The sequence below is a fragment of the Myotis daubentonii genome, chromosome 12 (genome assembly GCF_963259705.1).
Source record: "Myotis daubentonii chromosome 12, mMyoDau2.1, whole genome shotgun sequence".
NCBI lineage: Eukaryota > Metazoa > Chordata > Mammalia > Chiroptera > Vespertilionidae > Myotis > Myotis daubentonii.
The window spans coordinates 9,499,342-9,506,579 of NC_081851.1; positions in this window are offsets into that span (position 1 = coordinate 9,499,342).

Here is a 7,238-nt window from a genome sequence, read left to right on the forward strand (position 1 = left end):
AGGTAGGTCTCTTGCAGATATCATATATTTATGGGTCATGTTTTCTTATCCATTCAGCCACCCTATGTCTTTTGATTGGAGCATTGAATCAATTTATATTTAAAGTTATTAATGATGGGTACTTGTTTGTTGCCATTTTTATTCTTTTTTTAATTAAATCTTTATTGTTCAGATTAATACATTTGTTCCTCTTTTTTTTCCCACCATAACTCCCCTCCTCCCAGTTCCTGCCCCACCCTCCGCCCTCACTCCCCACCCACTGTCCTCATCCATAGGTGCACGATTTTTGTCCAGTCTCTTCCCACATCTCCCACACCCCTTTCCCCCCTCAAGAATAATCAGTCCATTCCCTTTCTATGTCCCTGATTCTATTATAATCACCAGTTCATTCTGTCCATCAGATTATTTATTCACTTGATTCTTAGATTCACTTGTTGATAGATGCGTATTTGTTGTTCATAATTTGTATCTTTACCTTTTTCTTCTTCTTCCTCTTCTTAAAGGATACCTTTCAGCATTTCATATAATACTGGTTTGGTGGTAATGAACTCCTTTAGCTTTTCCTTATCTGTGAAGCTCTTTATCTGACCTTCAGTTCTGAATGATAGCTTTGCTGGATAAAGTAATCTTGGTTGTAGGTTCTTGGTATTCATCACTTTGAATATTTCTTGCCATTCCCTTCTGGCCTGCAAAGTTTCTGTTGAGAAATCAGCTGACAGTCGTATGGGTATTCCCTTGTAGGTAACTGACTTTCTTTCTCTTGCTGCTTTTAAGATTCTCTCTTTGTCTTTTGCTCTTGGCATTTTAATTATGATGTGTCTTGGTGTGGTCCTCTTTGGATTCCTTTTGTTTGGGGTTCTCTGCGCTTCCTGGACTTGTAAGTCTATTTCTTTCACCAGGTGGGGGAAGTTTTCTGTCATTATTTCTTCAAATAGGTTTTCAATATCTTGCTCTCTCTCATCTTCTGGCACCCCTATAATTCTGATGTTGGTACGCTTGAAGCTGTCCCAGAGGCTCCTTACACTATCTTTGTATTTTCGGATTCTTTTTTCATTTTGCTTTTCTGGTTGGGTGTTTTTTGCTTCTTCGCATTTCAAATCTTTGCCTTGATTCTTGCGCTCCTCTGGACTGCTGTTGGGAGTCTGTATAGTATTCGTTATTTCAGTCCGTGTATGCTTAATTTCTAGTTGGTTCTTTATCATAACATCGAGGGTCTCATTAGATTTCTTGAGTATCTCACTACATTTATCGACGGCTTCTAGACAGTTCTTAAGAGACCTTAAAAGTGTGGTTCTGAATTCAATATCCTCCATTGACAGTTTTGTCCTGTTTCTTTGTCTCCGCATTTTTTATGCTTTCTTGGTGCACCCCCTAGTGGTCTTTGTGCCCAGTCTTGTTGTAGTTAAGCCTTTATTGTTGTCGGCAATACTGGGGGTGATTTGACCTCCGGGCTAACTGGCTATGAGAGTCTGCTGTGTCTGCAGTGGGAGGGCTTCTGTGCTGGATCTCTAGGGTGGTGCTAATCTAGCATTTGCCTGAGGCTATCTGGCAAATGGCTCTGTGCAGGGCTTGGGTGGGGTGGAATTCTTTATACCTGTGTTCCTTCTTCCCTTTCTATGTCTTATTTTCACAACAGTCCTTTTAGCATTTCTTGCATTGCTGGCTTGGTGGTAAACTCTCTTAGCCTTTGTCTGTCTGCAAAGCGCCTGATTTCACCTTCAGTCTTGAATGATAGCCTTGCTTGGTAGAGTATTCTTGGATTCACTTGCTTTGAATCACTTTGTATACATCATTCCATTCCCTTCTGACCAATGCTCCCCTCAACAAGATGGCATGGGCTCCATGCCAAAGTCATGCCTGGCCTGGGAATGCCTGTGGCGGTAGAAGGGGCTCCTTACCTAGGGGAGCCTGATCTGCCAGTCCCCAAGACTCCTGAGAGATTTAATTGTCCCTCACTGACCCACACACACACCACACACGTCCACACACTCCTCTCTCTCCTTTACTCACACTCTCTCTCTACCTGCCGCCCTGCCAGGCACCATGTTTGGATCTCCTGGGCCTTGTTTTCTTATCTATTTAGCTGCCATATGTCTTTAGATTGGAGCATTTAATCCATTTACATTCAAAGTAATTATTGATTGGTACATATTTATTGTCATTTAGTCTTTATAACTATTTTCTCTTTTTTTCTTCTTTTGATAGGAATCCCTTCAACATTTATTGTAATAGTATTTTATTGGTGATAAGTTCTTTTAATATTTTACTTGTATAGGAAGTTCTTTATTTATCCTTTAATTTTAAATGATAGCCTTGCTGGATATAGTAGTCTTGGTTGTAGGTCTATGAATGATTGGAATGGTAAAAATTCATATCAAATTGTATGGAAAGGTCTGACAAAAATGTATCTTTTTAGTTTTAAAATGACAAATTAATTTTGGTTCCTGAATCAAAAGCAATTTAAAGTTGCAGGATGGCCATAAGCGGTTTGGCTCAGTGAATAGAGCGTCGGCCTGCAGACTGAAAGGTCCCAGGTTCGATTCTGGTCAAGGGCATGTGCCTTGGTTGCAGGCACATCTCCAGTAGGGTGTATGCAGGAGGCAGCTGATTTATGTTTCTCTCTCATTGATGTTTCTAACTCTCTATCCCTCTCCCTTCCTCTCTGTAAAAAAATCAATAAAATATATTTAAAAATAAATAAAGTTGTAGGATGTTTACCATTAATTAGTAACAAATTGATAACATATAGGGTTCTTTCTGTTTCTCACAAAGTCAGCAACCTCACTTTCACTCACTATTCTGTTCTATCATCAAAGGAGTCTTTTGATACATGTAAAAGCAAATATCTTTTTTCAGAGTTGGGAATTACTATTGAGTGTTTTTTCTACTTTTTAAATGTTTTATTGAATTCATTGGGGTTATATCCTATATAATAAAGAGGTAGTATGTAAATTAACCCTCATGCCCTCACAAGATGGCTGCCTAAAACAAGGCCGGCAGGGGGGTTAGTGAGGGATGACCAAATGACTCAACAGCAGGCTGCGTGGGTCGACCAGAGTGCCAGGGGGACCATGAGGGGTGACCAGGCCAGCAGGGGGTGGGGGGAGTTGGGGGTGATCAGGCCGGCAGCAGGGGCAGTTAGGGGTGACCAGGCCACCAGAGGCAGGAGGCAGTTAGGGGCGACCAGGCTGGCAGGCAGGTGACCGATTAGGAGCCAGAGATCCATTATTGTGAAGGGCTGTCCGACTGCCGATTTAGGCCCAATCCTTGGGATCGGGTCTAAACTGGCAGTCAGACATCCCTTGAGGGGACTCAGATTGGAGAGGGTGCAGGCTGGGCTGAGGGGACCCCCCCCCCGCCACATGCACAAATTTTGTGCACCAGACCTCTAGTTGGTTAATAAAATTATATAAATTTAAAGTGTAACATTTTATAACATTGTCTGTATATTGATTGTGTGTTCACCACCCCAAATCATCTCTCTTTCTATCACCATTTATTCCTTTACTTTCTCCTGCCTCTCCCACCCTCATTTCCCTCTGTTAATGACCATACTATTGACTACGAGATGTGGGTTGTGTTTTTTTTGTTTTTTGGGGTTTTTTTTTGCTTAGTTCCTGCACCTTTTACACCTAAACCTCTTACACACACCCCTCTGCCAGCTGTGAGTCTGTTACTATTTTTTTTTGTTAGTTTATTTTGTTCATGGGCTTTCACACAAAAAAGTGAAATCATATGGTATTTGGATTTCTCTGACTGGATTATTTCACTTACCATAAAACTCTCCAGTCTCATCCATGCTGTCGCAAGTAAGATTTTCTTCCTGTCTCCCTTCCTTCCTTCCTTCCTTCCTTCCTTCCTTCCTTCCTTCCTTCCTTCCTTCCTTCCTTTCTTCTTTCCTTCCTTCCTTCCTTTCTTTCTTTTTTAAAGAATATATTTTATTGAGTTTTTACAGAGAGGAAGGGAGACAGATAGAGAGTTAGAAACATCAATGAGAGAGAAACATTGATCAGCTGCCTCCTGCACACCCCCTACTGGGGATGTGCCTGCAGCCAAGGTACATGCCCTTGACCGGAAACAAACCTGGGACCCTTCAGTCCTCAGGCTGATGCTCTATCCACTGAGCCAAACCGGTTAGGGCTTTATTCCTTTCTTTTTACAGCTAAGTATTATTCCGTTGTGTAAAAATGTCATAGCTTATTTTACCCACTCATCTGCTGATGGGCAATTGGGCTGCTTTAGATCGGACTACTGTAAGTAACACTGCAATAAGCAAAGGGCTGTGTATATTCTTTTGAATTGGGTTTCTTCAAATAGATTCCCAGAAGTGGAATTGCTAGGTCATAGGGCAATTCTACTTTTAATCTTTTGAGTTAACTCCAATCTGCTTCCCACAGTGACTATACCAAGCTGCATTCCAACCAACATTGCACAAACACCAGGGCTCCCTTTTCTCCACATCCCCCCCAACACTTGTTTCTTGATTTATTGATGATAGCTATTCTGACAGGTGTGAGGTGATAACTATTGTGGTTTTCATTTGCATTTCTCTGATGATTGGTGACACTGAGCATCTTTTCATACGTCTATAAGCCATCTGTATGCCGTCTTTGGACAAGTGTTTATTCAGGTTCTTTGCCTGTTTTTTCTATTGGATCATTTGGTTTTTGGTGTTGAGATTTATAAGGTTTTTTTTTACACTTTGGATATTAACCCCTTCTCAGATATATCAATGAATATAGTCTGCCATTCAGTGGGTTGTCTTTTAATTTTGTTGATAGTTTCCTTTGCTAAACAAAACCTTTTTTAAAACATATATTTTTAATTGATTTCAGAGAGGAAGGGAGAGGGAGAGAGATAGATAGAAATATCAATGAAGAGAGAGAATCATTGATCAGCTGCCTCCTGCATGGCCCCTACTGGGGATCAAGCCCACAACCCAGGCATATGCCCTCAACCGGAATCGAACCTGGGACCCTTCAGTCAGCAAGCCAACAATCTATCCACAGATCTAAACCAACTAGGGCCAAAACCTTTCTAGTTTGATGTAGTCCCGCTAGCTTATTTCTTAAATTGCCCTTGACTGAAGAGATATATCAGAAAAAAATATTGCTGTGAGCAATGTCTGAGATTTTACTGTCTATGTTTTCTTCTATGATTTTTATATTTTCTAGTCTAATATTTATTTTTAATGTACTCTGACTTTATCCTGTGTATCATATAAGAATGTGGTCTAGTTTCATTTTTTCCATGTAGCTGTTGAATTTTTCCAACACCACTTACTTAATAGTCTGTTTTTACCGCATTGTAAGTTCTTGTTTTCTTTGTCAAATAATAATTGACCATAAAGGTGTGGGTTTACTTCTGGACTCTCTGTTCTGTTCCATTGATATCCATTCCTGTTTTTATTCCAGTATCATACTGTTTTGATTACTACAGCCTTGTGGTGTATTTTGATATCAGGTAACATGATTCCTCCAAATTTGTTCTTCTTTCTCAAAATTGCTGTGGCTATTTGGGATCTTTTGTGGTTCCCTATAAATTTTTGGAAAATTTGTTTTTGTCCAGTGAAATACACCATTGATATCTTTTTTATAAATATATTTTTATTGATTTCAGAGAGGAAGGGAGAGGGAGAGAGAGATAAAAACATCAATGATGAGAGAAAATCATTGATCGGCTGCCTCCTGCATGCCCCTCACTGGGGATTGAGCCCACAACCTGGGCATGTTCCCCTGACTGGAATTGAACCCATCAGTCCATAGCCTGATGCTCTAATCCAGCCGTGGGCAAACTATGGCCCGAGGGCCGGATCCGGCCCATATGAAATGAATAAAACTAAAAAAAAAAAAAAAAAAAAAAAAAGTCCGTACCCTTTTATGTAATGATGTTTACTTTGAATTTATATTAGTTCACACAAACACTCCATCCATGCTTTTGTTCCGGCCCTCCGGTCCAGTTTAAGAACCCATTGTGGCCCTCGAGTCAAAAAGTTTGCCCACCCCTGCTCTATCCACTGAGCCAAACCAGCTAGAGCCACCATTGATATCTTGATAAGGATTGTGTTGAATCTATAGACTTCTTTGGATAGTATGGAAATCTTAATGATGTTAATTGCTCCTATCCATTAACACAGTATATGCTTCCACTTATTTGTATCTTTTTCAATTTCTCTCTTCAGTGTCTTATAATTTTCTGAGTACGGGTCTTTTATATCCTTAGTTAAATTTATTCCAAGGTGTTTTTATGAAATTGTAAGTGGGATTCTTTTCTTACTTTCCCTTCCTAATAGTTCATTATTGGTATATAGCAATGCAACTGATTTCTAGATATTTATTTTGCATCCTGCTACTTTACTGAATTCACTCATCACGTATACTAGTTTTTTTTTTTTTGGTGATATCTTCAGATTCTCTATATACAGTGTCATGTCATCTGCTAATAATTACAGTTTTACTTCTTCCTTTCCTTCTGTATACCTTCTTGTCTGATTATTGCGGCTAGGACTTCCAGTAATATAGTGAATAAGAGTGGTGAAAGCGGACATCTCTATCTTGCTCCTGATCTTAGAGGAAATGCTTTTAGCTTTTGCCAATTGAGTAGGATGTTGGTGGTAGATTTGTCCATATTTGGGTTTTATTATGTTGAGTTATGATCCCTCTATTCCCACTTTACTGAGAGTTTTTTTTTTATCATATATGAGTGCTGGATTTTATCAAATTTTTTCTGTATCTATTGATATGATCATGTTAATTTTATCCTTCAGTTTTGTTTATGTGGTGTATCTTGTTTATTGATCTGCAATTATGTACCAACCTTGCATCCTTGGGATATATCCCATATGATCATGGTATATGATCTCTTTTTTTTTTTTTCTTTAATTAAATCTTTATTGTTCAGATTATTACATTAGTTACTCTTTTTTTCCCACCATAACTCTCCTCCACCCAGTTCCCATCCCACCCTCCGCCCTCATTCCCCACCCACTGTCCTCATCCATAGGTGCACGATTATTGTCCAATCTCTTCCCTCACCCCACACCCCTTTCCCCCCCACCCCCAAGAATAGTCAGTCCATTCCCTTTCTATGTCCCTGATTCTATTACACTTCTTAAAGGATACCTTTCAGCATTTCATATAATACTGGTTTGGTGGTGATGAACTCCTTTAGCTTTTTCTTATCTGTGAAGCTCTTTTTTTTTTTTAATTAAATCTTTATTGTTCAGATTATTACATTTG